This window comes from Rousettus aegyptiacus, unplaced genomic scaffold (assembly GCF_014176215.1).
Source record: "Rousettus aegyptiacus isolate mRouAeg1 unplaced genomic scaffold, mRouAeg1.p scaffold_m13_p_3, whole genome shotgun sequence".
Lineage (NCBI taxonomy): Eukaryota > Metazoa > Chordata > Mammalia > Chiroptera > Pteropodidae > Rousettus > Rousettus aegyptiacus.
This window is the reverse complement of record NW_023416306.1, coordinates 51,117,656-51,135,279: the sequence shown is the minus strand read 5'-3', so window position 1 is coordinate 51,135,279 and position 17,624 is coordinate 51,117,656. Positions and strand designations below refer to the sequence as shown.

General features: G+C 40.5%; 1 long non-coding RNA gene across 1 annotated transcript in view; it reads right to left on the bottom strand.

Moving 5' to 3' along the window:
* Positions 1 to 17,624, bottom strand: part of LOC107519316 — a 115,281-nt gene that overhangs the window by 39,159 nt on the left and 58,498 nt on the right. Inside the window, exon 2 of the long non-coding RNA XR_001599083.2 lies at positions 2,525 to 2,609. This is a non-coding gene — a long non-coding RNA (uncharacterized LOC107519316). The remainder of the gene's footprint in view (positions 1 to 2,524; positions 2,610 to 17,624) is intronic.

Genomic DNA, 17,624 nt, shown 5'->3' with positions numbered 1-17,624 from the left:
AGTCCTGGGCTCCTCTTGGACCAAGTTTGTAGGTTTTAGACATGAAACAGGTTGAACCCATCAGGAATTCCAAGCTTTAGGGAAATTTTCCATAAACACACTTCCTGTTTAAGGAAATGTTAAAATCACCATACTCTGAGAATAGCCAGGCTTTGCAAAGTTTGGTAACTGAGTGGGATTTATTATTTTTTTAGTATCAAAATGACAAAATCAAGAACAAGTGTTTATTGAGAGACTTTACTATAAGTCAGGGAAAGGAGGCACATACCTAACAACATAAAAATGAGACTTCTGTAGAAATAAGTATGGATTGATCTTGTAATATAATCAAATAGGACATGACAAAGTTGGATGTCAACTAATAGGACTGTACTGCATTTGAAATGACATAATATTATAACCCATAGAGGAGCATTACGAATATCTTGGAGGATTAATAATATTAGCCTCAATTTACTGAGTATTTATTATAAGCCAAGAACAACGCTAAACTCTCTATCAACTTCAGTGTATTTAAACTTCACAATAATATTGAGAGATAAGTATTACAGCTCCCATTTATGAGATGAAGAGACTAAGACAAATTAAATTAAAGAGCTTCTATTTAACGTATGCTCTTAAATCTCCCAAACAATAATCAAGACTGTAACTTGATTATTGTGCCTTTATTGAGAGATGCTGGTGAAAATATGGATAACGAGCTGTGGAATTACGTATTGGAGAATGAATAAAACATGTTTGAGCCTGGGTCAATCAATGAAACCCAGCTGGGGGAAGCCTGGAGTAATGCTGTCTACTGAGCATCGCAGGTCCTCTTTTTCTCATGAGCCCATCAAAGCTCATTGACACACTTTTGGATGCTATTCTGTATCTCTAAAAATGACTCTATGAAGAGCATCATCTGATATCTCTAAAACTTTGCATTCCTAAACTGCATGGAAACATAAACCAAATATTATTTTAAATTAAAGTCATTCTCAATTCTTTGTCCCCTCAATTTATTTCATGAGAATAATAGAAGATATTGCTTAATGGCAGAAACCCAAGATATTCCTTATTTTCACAGAATAAAATAAATAAAAGGAATCATTTAAATACTTTCATGTACCTTTCAAAAAATTCTCTAAATTTTGTTCTCTGTGGATTAGCTCAAAAATAAGTACACATCATTTTTGTTCACTTAGAGGGAAAGTATGAAAACCAAGCACTAGCAACACTCTCATACTTTACCAAAAAAAGAAGTTCACTAGCAAAGATAAAAAGATTTTCACCAGGGCAAGATGCTAAGAAATGAATTATTTAACGAATCAAACCATTCTCTAGCTAAAACCTTTCCTTCTAGAGGAAGCTAAGCATGTCAAATCCAGTCAATTCCACCTTCCCTACATTTCTTTATCTTCTTCTTCCATTTTATCATCCTCCAAAACCAGAGGACTTCCTGTACCCTCCCCCATTAACTAAAGTCAAATACCCTGCTCTCGTTCTCTGTCAATTGACTTGACTCTGCCACACATGCCATCAGCACAGTGTCTCTGACAGGTGAGGGATAGACACAGGTATCCCCACTGCATTACTTATCTATTGCTGCACAGAAAATTATTTCAAAACTCAGTAGCTGATACAGGCAAGTCTCTATTGGGCCCCATGTGTTTCTGGTGAGCTGGACCACTTTTAGTCTAAGTTCTTTTTTTTAGGATATTTGCATAGCAAACAACCTTGGAAGATGGAGACAGGGTATCCCTCTGGGGCAGAAGCCAGAATTGTTTGCCATCCAGTATAATAAAAATAATGTCTTCCTCCAGGGTAAAGTTTGAATAGATTTTTTTTTCAAACCCTCTTATAAAAGATTGGGGTTTTCTCAAACAAAACAGAAACAAACTCTCAGATACAGAGAACAACTAATGGTTGCCAGGTGGGGAGCAAGTGAAAAAGGTGAAGGGATTAAGAAGTACAAATTGGCAGTTACAAAATAGTCATGGGGGTGTAAAATACAGCTTAGAGAATATAGTCAATAGTACTGTAATAACTGTATAGTGCCAAGTGTGTCCCATATTAATCGAGGGGATCACTTCGTAAATTAAAGTCTAACCACTACGCTGTACACCTGAAACTAATATAAACTAATATCAAATGTCAACTGTAATTGAATGAAATAAAAAATTTAGTAAATAAAGAAAAATATTGGGGTTTTCTAAGCTGTGGGTTCCTCAGCTGCAGCAAACCCACTGTGTATGCAGCATTCACCTGTGTTTATCTCTGCATCACCCCTGTAGGACTTAGAGGGCAATAGGAACCAGTGTAGACATGAGCTCATGCTGATGGCTGTGCTGTGAATAATATAAGCCTTCTGTCTCTGACTCAGGAGTTCTGTGACTTCTAGTGTCCATAAAACTGTAGTAGGTTAATTTGTTAGCTTACAAGTAGGTAAGATTTCGTATCCTTCTCAGTTTTTCACAGTGGTTTCAAACAACATACATTTATTTTCACACAGTTTCTGAGAGTCAGGAATCTGGAATTGACTTACCTGGGTAATTCTGGCTCAGGGTGTCTGATGAGATTGCTGTGAAGCTATCAGCTGGAGCTGCAGTCATCCGAAGGCTTGACTGGGGCTGGAAAATACAATATCAAGAACGCTTACTCATATGACTATTGGCTGGAGGCATCAGTTTCTCACCACTTTGGCTTCTCCACAGAGCTTTTGGAATATCCTCAAAACACGGCAGCTAGTTTTTCCCCAAAGCAAGTGATCCAAGAGAGAACAAGTGGCCCAAATGGAAGCTGCGGCATCTTTTATAATCTAATCTTAAGTGACATGCTGTATTCTGTTGGCTACACAGCTCAACCACAGCATATTATTAGGGCAGGGGCAGGGGGAGGGTGGAAAGTAACGCACAGGGTGTGCATATCACAGGGCAGAGATCATTAGGGCACTCTTGGAGGTAGTGCAGCATACCCATGTTGCCAGGGTAAAACCTCACTCACACTCAGGGAATCTGGCTGACATTACCATGTGGTTTCAAGCCAGCAAACCTAGAATTGATGAAAGAATGACTGGGAAAAAAAGACAGAACAAAGTCTTGAAATTTAGAACTGGCTCCAGAGAGGTGATAAGCCTCTGGAAATTGCTTAGCGAAAAGAGAGGCAACTTAGTACCCCTTCCCTATGAAGGGCATGGGAACTCAGAGGGATTTCTTTTGATTTTCTTCCTGAGACAGTTACAAATTCAGTCCGGTCTGTAGGAAAATAAAGACTCATCCATTGCTCCCTATATCCCTTCTTTCTTCTAGGAGAAAGCAACAATATTTTTTTTTTCCTTCGTCACTCCTCTCCCAACAAGTCTTGCCACTTTTCCATGTGACTACCCCATGAGACAGTGGGAGTATTTTTCTCATTTTTTCATGAGGGTTTGATCGTGCCACCCGACACGTGCATCGCTGTGCCACTTTAGAGTGCACACTTACGCTATTTCTGATTCCAGCAGAAACACATCCAACAATGAAAAATATGTGCAATGGGGACCTCCGAAAAGGAAGAAGGAGGAGCATAAATGCAGAGTGTACGTGCGTTTGTGTGCGTGCAATGAGATTCTAATTAGGAGTCAGGAAAAAAATCGAGCACTGTATACAACATAACTTTAATTCATATTTTCCTTATTCTATACTGCGGAAGAGGGCAGAGTGAAAACAAAAGGTAAGAAAAATTTTAGCTTATTAATGCTGACTATGACTTGCAAGCGCTACCACATAGTATTGAAACTTTTGCCTGGAAAACACACAGAGAAGTTGTGCGTGTTTATGTGTGATGTGCAGGGATGATAATGAGGTGCTCTAGGAAATTTTAGAAACAAAAAGCAATGGTTTTCATCTTAGCAAGAGAAAACATGAATTTTTGAGCATCTTCTATTTGCCAGACTGCTCATTTCATTCACACATAATCATCATTCAGAATAGCCCTCTAAAGCAGGTATAATTATCCCATTTCACAGGTGAGGGGGAAAAAAATCATACCTCAAAGAGAATGTGACTTGCTTTACATGATACAGTTAGTGACAGAGATTCAAGAGTGCATGCTCTTGTGCATCTCACTAACTCATTGACAAAATAGGAATCTCTGTTGTTTAAAATGATGAAGAGAAGTGTCCAAGTCTGAAATCTTTATACATATATAAAGCACTAGTATGTCTATAATTTGAGGAGGACGAAATAAGTGAAATAGCTAACAATGAAGATAATTTACATGTCACCGAAAGAAGCAGCAAAGTGTTCCATGGTCCTCCCCTCTAACAGCAGTTCTAGTGCCTTTGAGTCCTTGAAAGAAGGCTGGTAACCACCCAAACATACATGAAGGAAAGGAAGCTCCAAGTTCTCAAAAAAACACCTCAGCCAGGATCCCGCTTCCTAAGGATTCTCATCCAGAGCATGACCAGCTCTGTAGTCAGTGCTGACACAGCACGTCCATCCTCGATGGGGTTTGCTGTCGGGAGATATAGTAGAGAACTCCACTCTGACACCTAAACAATCCATGAAGCATTAGCCAGCATTCTCACCGATGTGGGCATGCCAGGTAATTTACTGAGGGAAACACTAGTAATGGCAGTCAATATCCCCCAAATGAGCCTTCAATTTCGTTTTTACAGTCACTAAGCAGTGACAGGGAAGAAAGCCAGGAATACTGAACTAGATGAGGGCATAAGGTGCACAGTACCATCCCTGGTGAACTACCTGTGGTCGGTTAGAATCTATTACTTTCTCTTAGTCTTCCCAATGTCCTGCTAGAATATTCAGAGACCACTTGCTTCCAGAGGCACATTAAACATGGCTGACACGATAAACTCACGGATGTGGATGGGAAAGCATCTCTTATCTCAGCAACAGTATTTTAATTGTTAACAAAAGGAAATAACCTGTTGAGAAGCATCAGCGTACACACATAGTTGCGAGTGAGAATGGAGTGGTATTAGACATGATGCTGCTGTAATGAAAATCACTCAAAAACCTTAAAACTCTTTTCTCTAAAACTTTTCTCCAATACAGGAAATAAAATGGGAAACCCTAATTTTTCAAATATAGTACAAGGTGTACAATGCACAACACATAAGGAACCAGCTGGTGAAAGTTCACATATGCAGTGAATGGTCTCCTTGAGAAGAGAAGCATGGTACAGTGGGAAAAGTGTGACTATGAAGTCACACAGACCTAGGTTCACATTCTAATTCAGAACTATTAAGTTGTATGACATGGAACATTTACATTAAAGTCTTTGAGTCTGTTTTCTCATTTATACAATTAGATGATAATACTGAACTCTAGGCTTTAGTAATACCTACCATGAGATAACATGGGTAAACTATATAATGCAGGGTCTGGTATATCCTGGGTCCCCTGTAAATCATAACAACAAATTCCATCCATTCATTTTCTAAGTCATTATGCATAAAACTTTGGGCTAGTATAGCCCAAGAAAGAGACTTTAGGATTCAGAAACCACAAACTAAGTTTCCAAAGAATCACATCTTCCAAATTGAATGGGATAAGTCATAGGGTGTTTAACAGGGTGCTGGTTTTAAAGAGAATAGAAGATTTAATTTGGTTTTGTTCATTTGGCATTTGCAGGTAAAAACCACCACAAATTAATTAGCATGTCTTCATTTGCTTGAGGATGATTAATAATACTAAGGGAAAACAGGTTTTACATAATTCATCAGGCTGACACAGCCCAACAACTCTGGAGTTCCAAGAATTTCCAATCCAGCTGGTCTGTAACACTTTAAAACTAGCTATAAAATGTAGGTTCTCATAGACCCTTCATTAGCTATTGTTCTGAAGTGAGGGGAGAGAAATCTGATCACAAGCTTCAAAACCACTTTCTAGTATGGGGGGAAAGGATGCAAACAAATTTTCTTTATAGGAAACAGCTTTGACTCAGTCACCAATAATTCACTCAGCTCATCAAATAAGCTGATCATCTACTATACACAGGCACTGTCATAGGCACCTCCTTTTGACTCTTCTCACCATTAGTCTGTGTAAGCCCCCAAACAGTGGGGCTGACTCTTCTGACATAAGCAAAGTCTGTGTGAGGAAAATCTTTTTCAAATTGTCAAAAACGTTCTTGCTCCAAGCAGACAGAGTCTTCTAGGAGTGGACTACAATGAACTAAAAAAGATATGAGCAAAGGCATTGGGAGCATGAGTCAAAAGCACACAATCAGAAAGTAAAAAGTAAGTTTGATCAGTGTCTCTGAATCCAAATTGGAATGCCTGCTGGCAAAAATGTATTCATTGTTTACTGATGCCCTTAGAAGTGAATGAGAAGAGAAATCCCAAGAGAATATTAAGAGCAATAACTATCTTAAAATATTTGGAAGAGAGTCTGGAGGAAGAAATGTGAATTTTAAAACAGAAAATAACAGTTATCTTTTTAGGTCTCTGTAGACCCTGAATTTAACCAACAGATATAATAAGAGGTCAGACAGCCATCTGCCAAATTCAAGAAAGAGATCTGCTCTGTGTGAAATTTGGACAAAATGAATTGTTTAACCCCTAAGATCCATTCCGAAGCTAAAGTTTGAAGTAAAGAAGTAATTCCATTCTTTCACTGAGACCTACATTCAAATCGACAGCATCTATTCTCAATTCCAGTTACTCATCTGACATTATTAAGCCCAGCACTTGTGTCCTTTGGGACTCACGACTTTTTACAGGATGTCAGCTCAAATAGAAGGGCTTCCTAGCCAAGATCATCTAATGTTACCTCAGTTGAGATTCTCTTGATCACAATATTAGAAGCCAATTCAAGTTAACTTTTATCTAAAAGGGAATTCAGTGAAAGCATATTGAAGTGTTTCATGATTTTCAAATGTATAGGGGCTTAGGGAAAAGGCTGGACCATCAGGAATCTAGGCAGTGCCCTTTCTCTGTCTTTAATCTTGGTCTTTCCAAAAACCAGCCTCATTTTTATTTTATTTGCAGAATGGTTTTCTCTAACTTCAAGTCCACATGGCAAGAAATGCCACAATCCCCCAATTGACATTATTTCGGATTCAGCAACAGCAGAGAAGTTCTGGTTGGCTCAGAATGAGTCAGGTAACCTCTGATCATATAAATTCTGGCCAAGGAGAAGGTTCAGGTTAGTACTACAAACAAGGATGATGAAGTCCCAGGCCTGTGGAAGATGAGAAATGACATGAGAAAGAAGGTGGTTCTCAAGAAAGAAAACACTGGGAGCTGGGAAAAATCCTAAAAGAAGCCCACTACAAGTATAGCCCACCAAAATAGGAAAATATTTCAAGGTCTTGTTTATTTTTTCTTTAATCAAGTAAGTAGTACAGGTTGCTGTTACTTCTATTTGTATCTTATATTGACAAGAACTACCGCAATCTTACAGATGCCTCGACTTCTTATTTTTTAATGTGACATCTGAAGCACATTGTCCTTCTTGATTTAAGATTTCAAGTCACAATTAATCAATATTTGCCCTGAGGAAATCTTAGGGCTATTTTAAAAACCAGAATCCTATAATCCTCTGGTGTTTTATAGCTCTAGGAAAAACAAGTTAACTCTCTTAAAAGAAACTTCTATGATTGTTTCTTCTCCTATAAGGGGAATTTGGCTTAATGACCCCGTTTCACTAAATGGGGCAAGTAGGTTCCTCCAGAGAGAAGAGAAGCAGTTATTTTTTATTTCCAAAGCCATCCGGAAAAATGTTCCATATAGTATAGTTTTCTGCTGCGTGACTCTCTCTATACTAAATGATGATCTCAATGTCTTTCCCGCAGCTAAAGGCTAGGGGGAGGGGGAATAGTTAAGCTAGTCAAGCTAACAGAGAGCTGAGAATTTCAGCTTAACCAATGATAATTAATAACAATAATAATTCAAATCAAACAAAATATCATGTTTTCTCTCAAATTCACAATTTACTTTCAAATGGATAAAAGATAAAAAGATACTCCGTCAAAAAATATATACAGATGGCAAATAAAAATGTGAAAAGATGCTCAACATCATTAGTTACTAGAGAAATGCAAATTAAGTCCACAATGAGATAAATCCAAACACCTATTATAATGGTTAGGTTTTTAAAAAATGATAATGTTAAGTCCTGTCAAGGATGTGGAGCACTGGAAATCTCATCCCTTTTTGATGGAAATACAAAATGTACCCACCCTGAAAACCAACTGGCAGTTTCTTATAAAGTGAAACACACTTACATGCAACCCAGCCACCTCACAGCTAGGTATTGACCCAGCAAAATATAAACTTATGTTCACTTGGAAACCTGTATACAGTGGCTTTATGCATAATTGCCAAAAAAAAAAAACCAAGCAAACAAACACGAACAAAAAACTGGAAGCATTCCAAACATCCCCCTTCTAAGAAATGGATAAACAAGCTATAGTACATCCCTAGGATAGAATGCTTAGCACAAAAAAAAGAGAAACGAATTACTGATACATGAACAACATGGACGAATCTCAAGTGAAAGAATATTTCAATATTAAGTGAAAAAAGCCAGACTGAAATACTGTATAATTCCATTTCTGTGACATTCTGAAAAAGGCAAAACCATAGACAGAAAACAGATCAGTAGTTGTCAGGGCCTGAGAGATTGACTAGAAAGGAACACACAGTAATTTTGGGGAGATGATGGGATTATCGTATATTTGGGTTGAGTGTTGGTTAAATGACTTGATGCTTTTGTCAAAAACTCACAGAGCTGTGCATTAAAAGTGTGGATTTTACTTTATGGAAATTATACCTTAATAAAAAAGTTAGAGAAAAAAACACTTATCAACAGATACAGTGTATTATGTATTAACTTCTATTTAACTGCTCTCGTGTCCACATTAGAGATTCTTACGGAAAAATATTTTTAAACATCATAGAAATCCAAGGTACCTTCAGTGTCTTTGGCTGCTTCCATGCATTTGTGCTCAAAAGTGAAAGCTCGTCCTTCAGCTAGACTGTGTTCACCTCCAGAGTCCCCTTTTTGAAACAAGAGCCCTTTCTGTCTTGATGGATTTACCACAGAAATGGAGAGAGGCCCAGCTCATCCCATGGGCACTGCCGAAGCTGAAGGCTCTCTTTGTGATGTTAAGCTCTTCACTTAAATGAGAGGGAAAACCTGCCTCTTATTTTCTCTGCCTGGGCAACTTTTCCCCAACCTGCACTTGAATTCAAGTATCTATAGTTGAAAACAGCTGGAGATGATGCAAGGCTTCACAACCTGCATGGCTCCGACCCACCCCCAGAAGGAGCCGTTAACCAGCTCCTGGAGAGGGGAAGACCGGCCCATCAGTTATCCTCTGGGTGGCAGATATGGGCTCTATTAATATCACAAGATGCTTCCCCTCAGCATTCACCTCTTAAGAGTCCATTTCAATCCCAATAAATATTCACAACTGGCACCTTCCATATGGTGCCTTGACTAAAAAAAAAAAAAAAAACAGAACTAACAAATGCTTAGGAGATGATGTTTTAAGATGATGCACTGCATAGGAGCCTGTACAGATCTCTGCTTTATTGCAGGAACCAAAGATTAGCATTGGGAGGACTACCACTTGCTTCTCCAATTTGTAACACCATTAATTACTCTTGTGTTTTTTAATCTACCTCTACACTTAAACATAAGTACAGCAAAGCTACAAGACAGGCATTCAGCAAAAGAGAACTTGGGATAAAACCACACTCTCTAAATTATTGGTTCTAATTCCATCCAGGAAGGTAGAACTCAGAAACCAGCCTCCACGCCTCAGGGATCCTGGCTTAAATCCATGTAGGGTATTCAGGTGTGAGATGGAGGAAACAAAGGCCAAAGCTCACTGTACAAATTTCATTGAAGAAGAAAGTAACTGTGAACTACCCCTCTGCAAGTGAGACAAGTCTCGGACTTTCCATCTGGGTCCCTCTGGCTGTGCTAAACTAGCCACGACCCTAATCAAATGTAAGTGCCAGCCTGCCGCCAGCCACAGCATGTCAGCCCTGACATCAGAATCCTCCTGTCCTCTGACCTACAGGATGCTGCAAGCAGTAATTAATGTCCATTAAGTGGCTAGTCATCCTTACTCAGCTGCTTTCTGTCAAGTTCTAAGCAGACAGAGGCATACCCCATGACCCACAGCATCCCCTCAGACCATTTCTTCCCCTGAGGAAAGGAAGGGACCTCAGCTACAGTTGTCCACAGTGCAAAGACCCCAGACACTGAAGGACATTTTTGTCACTGTAAGTGTCCCCAAGATGGAGCTGAGCTCTGCGTAGAGGTGCCAAGGCTGGGCAGGGAATGGTTGTTTCTTGGCAGAGGCTTCAGAGTTCAGAACAGTTAAACCAATGCAGCAGCCCTGATGGATGGAAATAGTGCCAGAACAGTCTTAATGCAAGCCTAGCCAGAGCATGAAAGATCCACAAAGACTTTCTCCTGCTTTCCAAACAGCCAAGCCTACTCCCTCTACAATGAAGCTCTGCGTTCATGAGACCCTGACTGGGACCTCATTTTTTAACCAACATTTCTTAACTTCTATGTGATGCTGAGTTCTTTAATTACATGCATAGCATAGCACCTGACCCACGGTAGATGCCAAAAAATCCAAAACTGAAATAAGACTTGACAAACGAATAAAGCAAATGAATTCTCATTTAACATTTGCGACAGTTCCAAGTAATGATTTGCACATGGGGAAACTGAGGCTCATGGAAGCTATATATTTCTCATAGTCACAAAACTATTTAAGGCTGAAAGAGCCGAAATGGGGGCAGGCTTTTCTGACTTTTTAGAACCTAAGACTCTTCAGGGACCCATGCTAGTTCTGATTTGGGGTAGTTTATCCTGTTAAATCCCAGTTGATATTATCTGCTATTAAGAGACCAGGAGTTGGCCTCCTCACCCAGACTGTTTAGGTCAAAATCCCCAGAGACTCCTTTTCCCTGTTCTCTTCTACGAAGACTGCTCATAGTGTTTCCTTTACATGTAATTACTTGTCACTGGGAGAGGGAAAATACCCCTCAGTCGTTGTCGGGGAGACTTCCATTTCATCACCTCTAGGTCTCCATAGGAGCTCATTTATATGCCCCTCTTCATGGCAGATAGTAACATTCGACCAGACTTTTATGGTTCTCTCTCCTCCCTTGACCCTCACCTCCCCATAGGAGAGGTTATTTGTCTACTGCAGAGCCCAGTCCATCAAATTACACACTGGCATGTAGAAAAAACAAAAGTGGAAAACCACCTCCACCCCCTTGCTTACATGGCCTCCTGCATGCAGCAGTAAGAATTTCCAGCACTGCTCCTGGTTTTCCGGAAGTGCTAAGTACCTAAAAAACCACTGTCTCCCTGCCGCTCCCCACTGTGCCAGCACCAGGCTCGGTGAGGGGGGCAGTGATCACTCCTGCAGCCACTGTCTGGAGCTGTCAGAGCCTGCCCAGCAGAGCCATCTCACCCACTGGTAGGAGGCGCTGTCCAGGCTCCTGCAGAGGCAGCTTCCACCCTGGCCATAGGTCTCCTCTGCATTCTCAGGCTTGGCTCTACCCCGGCCTCAGGCAACCAAGGGCTCCTCATTAGTAAAGGCAACTATATCACTTCTCTAGGACATACCTAAACCCTCGAGGCAAAGGTTAGAGATTAGATGCTACCCATCATTCTCCTCCACTCAAGGTCATGGTCAGTTGGCATTGCCAGTGAAGCCTTTAACATCAGCTCTAAAGGCTGAGCGCCAGCCAGCAATATCTACCCCAGCGCTCTTAAAATATAATTATGCACATTTTAGGTTTTATTTTCCTCCCCGCACTGTCTCTTTTTCTTGGGGCAGGGGGATTCTATATTCATTATTTTGGTTTCTTTATTATAATTTGGAAGAGTTTCTCAAACATCTTGTGTTCTTTGCTTGGCCATTCAGATCTAGAAATGAATTACTAAAAGCTAAATGACGATACAGTGTACTGTATGTCAACTAAAGACTCTTACCGCAGGTGAACATCTTGTAAACTGGCTCTTTTATTTGGTGAGACCCCAAGTTCTTCCAGAGAACACTCATCCAATCCCCTGCCTGTAATCATACTTATATATAGGATTCCTGGAAACGCTGTGGAGCAGGATGAATATGAGGGTGTCCTACTATTCAATTTTTGCATTTTCATTAAATCTCTCCCATTTTCAGCTCTGAGTTTCATCACTACCACCCTGTCTCTCTGTACCATGTACTCAGATGATTGATGGCCTGGCTGTGTTAAGAAAGAGGGTAGGTACCTTGGAGTCCAACCACCCTGTATTCACTTTTAGCCAAAAAAGCTGGTTTCAGCTTTTTCCTTCACTTCTCCCAGCAGACCTGGGATTTCTGGAGTTCTGCAAGACTGATTACCTCTTCCACCACCTAAGGACACTAAGTTGCTAATGCCACCACTTTATTAAATCAGCTACCAGTGTCCTCTCTATATTTCAGCTTCCTGAAATACATGGAGTTTTCTTCTTCATTTGTCTCCTTTGTTCTTCTCTTGGTACCTGTGGGTTTGTAATTATATTATACATCTCCAGTTGTTTTAGTGGGTCTTGGGAAGGAAAAGCAAAGTGAGTCACATGCATTCAATCTTTTAGGCTTCTTTTTCATAGCTACCACTTCCAGTGTTGACAGAACCAGACCAAATATGGAAGGCAACAGGGAGCTCCAGAATGTGGCTCTTCTCTGTATATTACTGATTAATTCTCAGAGTTCTCAGAGCAGGATAGAGCATCCCCAATGATTCTCATTCAGTGTGTGGTAAGAACCCCCTCCTTCCCTATAGTAGTGGAGGCACTGTTACTCACCCCCCTTTTATACATGCCTGGCCCAACACTGCAAAGCCAACCCTAGAGCCTCTCAAGTCACCACCACGAATTCTGTCACAGGGATTGGGAGACCTCACACTGAGGGTACCCAAGATTCCAGAATTCCTATGGTGGGTATCCAGACAGACCTAATCGTGGCCTTATTTTCCTTCGTAGATCCTTGCCCATGCCTTGCCTTTAGTTTTAAGCTCACTTGATATCCTCCAGAAGAGAATCTTTCTAGGGAACCAAAAACATCAGCCCAAAATTTGAAAGATACCAGAGATCATGTTGGTATAGCTCCTTAAAGGAAAAGGAGTGTGGAAAACTCCACACTGGCAGAAATGGAGGACAGGCAACTGACAGTGTGTCCAGCTAGCGGGAAGAGGGAAAACACCTCAGGAACAGACAGACAGCAGGAAGCTCTGTGGCATAGCTCTTTCCAATTAATTATAAGAGCACAGGGAATGGACAAAGGTATTGGAGAAATGCCTGACATAGAGTTGCTATTTTAAAGTGCATGTCTAAGGAACTCAAAAAAAAAAGGATTCTTTTTCTCCTTCCTTCTCTCTCACCTTTCCACACCTTCACTCTGTACTTTTCTCTTTTGCTGTCTTAATCTTTTATTCCCCCTTCCAATATTTTTTTTTCCCTTTATTTCTCTCTTCTTCTTTTAAAACTTGACAAGATTATTTGGTGCCTGATAAAGATCTTCCACACCAAGCTCAAGCCCTCAGAGAATATTTTCAACACAGCCATTTCTATGCCCTGGAAATGAGAATCTACAAAGGAAATGCTGACAAAAGCCTTAAGTAGGGCAGCCCTGCACAGCCCCGGTCTCCTGTAATCAGCTTTCAGAGAGCTGGGCTCAGAAAACAGGATAAACTCCATCATAAAGCTTTTCACTCATCTTTAACCCACCTACTTCTCATCAACCTATTCATAATGAGCAATAAATGAATCCTTCACAAAGCCTCAGACCTGGGTTACTGCATTCTATTTCACAAAAGAAAGAGCTTTCCACATTAATGCCTTTTGCTTTCTGTCATAGGCTTCTCAGAAAAGACATTCTTCTCTCTTCTGGGAGAGAAACAAGCCAAATGGCTGGAGATAGCTAAGATTTAGTGAGTCCTTACTATGTGCAGGGCTCAGCATTTTACATGCATCATCTCACTTAATCCTCATGGGGGCCCTAAGGGAGAGAGCCAATTATTATCCTCTTTTGCATATAAGGAGCTGGAGAAGTAGAGGGCCACTCACCGAGCTTGTACAGGAGCACACAGTGAGGACAAGGTCAAGTCAGGATTTGAATCCAAGCATTCTGACTCCCAGGCTCACATGAATCACTACTCTAAATTTATATTTTCTAAGCACAGAATTCCAAGATAGCCTCTGAGTCCTTACCAGGCCCTACCTTATTTAATTGGGTCAGAACAAATCAAGAGGACATCAGAACACAGACAAAACTCCAGCCTGTTCCTTACACATAACTCAGCATCCTGCCCCCTACAGACCCGGGTATACAATTGCAAGGACTAGCTATCCTTTTTCTCAGCTCCCTTTATCTCATCCAGGGCTGAATTGCCATATCTGTCCCTGCTTAAGAAAGAACAGAACTTGCAATATATTTTTGGAAGTTATCAATAGAGAAGTGACATTGAATAGATGTGGTTGCCCAAACGCAGAGGCAGGAAGAGCACACCTTGGGGAGCTAATTTAGTAAAAAGGAATAAAATTGGAACTATACAAAAAAGATTAGAAAGCAGCAATAGCAGAGGGAAGAAATGAAATCAACTTTTGAGAGGAGAGTGTTTGACATTGTGGGACAGAGAATAAGGGCATCAATTGTCAAGTCAGTTGGTGCCAAATAAATTGCTTTTTTTTTTTTTTTTTTTTTTTACTGTACCATGAGTGTATGGTGTGTGTACAGGTGTGTGTATTCAAATCCTTCACCCGTCTACCCATCTAATTCCGATTTCTCACTTTCCTTTATGCTCTTGTATTGTACTAAGTTGAGTGTGCTAATCAAAGAAATTAGTTATGCTTTCATGTTCCTCAACACCCCTTTTCCCTTTTTCCTCCCCTTTCCCAGAAGCCAGACACAGCACAGAAAATTCTAGGCATGAGATATGTCACGTAACAACTGACATCCTGCCAAAGGTCCTAGGACATGACTGCCCCCTCTCCCTCCCAATCACCTCACTCTCTAACTTCACTTGTAGAAGAGTTTGGGGGAGGGGGAGATCTTTGTTTTTGTTTTCAGAAGACAGAACAAAACAAAGCTCTAAAAGGGTGGGGGGCGGGGTAGAGCCCCAAAGAAGGTGATTAATATCATCACTGCTAATTTTCCAAAAGCACTTGTCAGCACAGCAGTGAGCCAACTCAGACAGTGCCAAAAGTCATCCTGCAATTCTCCAGCATCTCACTCCGGCAATAAAATACAGATTTATGTGGTGCAGCCCATAATAGAAGATGAAATAAAATCATCCTAGATGACTAAATCGCAATGTTTCTGGTCAGAGAGCTTAATAACTGAAGTCTTTATCTCTCCAGAGACTGCTCAGCCATTTGTTTTCATTTCTCTGACATTTTGTCAGAGTCACATAATCAGATGTGCTGCCCCTGTGCATGGTCTGATCCTCAGAGATCATTGTTCTTCACAGTAGGGCCGGGAGACCTCCTCTAGGTCCTGCCCCTTCACCCCTAACTCAGAGACTTGAGGCAAGTTGCTTCACAAATAACATCATGATTATCTCTCACTCCACCTTGGAGTTTATTTCCAGCTCACCCACACCTCTCCTCACTCCTCCTAGTTTCTCTGCTCCATTTGGTCCCATATCTAGGATCCCAGTCTTCAGTTAGCCTGTTTGGGGCCTGGTATAGACTGCTTCTATAAGCAAACACCTCAAAAATCTAAATTACTTTTAAAACTATATTTTAGATAGGTTTCATCATTGATTATCACCTGAAATAGCTTGGGATTATTGGGTTTGATGGGTTGGGGCAGGGTTTTTTTTGGGGGGTGGGGGAGGACAGGGACTTGTCCTCTGCTACCTCTCCTTTTACTCCATCCCTTCTTTTATCTTTCCCTTCCCACGTCTTTTCCTCTGCCTTCTTCCTCTCCTTTCTTATTCCTGACAATCACCTTGAACTGTCTCTGACATCCTTTGACAGGCATAGCTTATTGCCTGGTGACACTCAAGGATAAAGAGGACACTCGTTATTCCGTACACAGTGTTAGTTCAAAATTGTGTTAAATCACTGAGGAACTGTTGAGGAAAAGTTTAGAGAAGTTTACATATATAGCACAAGCATGCACGGAAATGAAATGGTGACACACAGCTGCAGCTAATAAATACATTTGAGAGTACAATATGGAACATATCTTAAGAAAAATTGTGAAAACTTTTGAAGCATTTCTCTGAATGAAGATGACTCTTTTCGTCCTCAAAGCAAAAACAGATTTGAAAACTCCACTAAAGTAACAGTGAGGGAAAAGTAGCTCTTATTGAATATCGAAAGACAGCTGAGGGCTATGTGCCTGAGTATCAGCACTGGAAAGAAATGCAATTACAAATATAAACAGGACAAATTACACATGTAGACACTCAGCTTATGAAGATGCCTCCACAAAGCTTAGACCAAATGCATCTGCATCCAGGAAGACTGACAATTCTCCTAAGGTCCTTTATCAGTCCTGATGCCCAGTTGAGACTTCTAATCTACTATGAATCCATGTCAGAGTTAGACTGATATGAGATCAGAAATAATGATGAACGCACTGAGAAAGAAAATCTAGAACAAAACAAGGAAAGAGATATTCCCTTTGTAACACTGTTTAACCATTTCCTCATAAAGAAACATGAAAATTAAAACAAAATCTCCCAAATATACATAGTTAGTAACTTAGTGTTGAGTAAAAGTTTTTGAAATAAATTAAAATATATATATATATAGGTTTACATAACTTTTTCAGGTGTTACTAAGAAGCACCTGAATTGGTTGGGCCAAATTGATACTTTCTGTCAAGATTCTGGTACATGAAGTTGGTAACATCCTCTATGATATAATAAAGAATATACTTGGTCTTTGTCTAGGTAGGTTCCTGACACAGAGCTCCTATAATCCTTGGGATTCCCTGAGTAATAGGATTTTCTTTTGTCATTCACAAGGAGCCTCCTTGACCTTACCTGAATTTATGCTAATGAGATGACTCTGGGACAAGGGGTCTAGTTAGCCTCAGGATGGGGCTGGTCACTGGAGGAAACCATGGCCTGATGATGTGGTTGGAACTTTCAGCTTTCCTCCACCAAGGAAATCCTCAGGAAAGGACAGGGGCTGGAGATTGAGCTCAGTCATGGAGCTAATACTTGAATCAATTATAACTCCTGTCTAGTCCATAACATGCCATACACCAGGTGACTTAAAAAAATAGAAATTTATTTCTCACAGTTCTAGAGGCTGGAAAGCCAAGATCAAGGTGCCAGCTGATTCACTTCCTGGCTTACAGACGACCACTCTTCCTATGTGTCCTCACATAGCCTTTCCTTGGTGCGTGCACAGAGAGGAAAAGAGAAACTTCTTCTCTCTTATTATTATAAGGCTACTAATTGCATCATGAGGGCTCAACTCTCATTACCTAATGTAACACTAATTATCTCCCAAAGGCCTCATCTCCAAATACTATCACATTAGGGGTTAGGGCTTCCACATATAAATTTGAAAGAGACACAAAATTCAGTCCAGAACAGGAGTCCCCAATCCCCAGTCCATAGCCTGGTACCAGTCCATGGCCTGTTAGGAACAGGGGTCTCCACACAGCAGGAGGTGAGC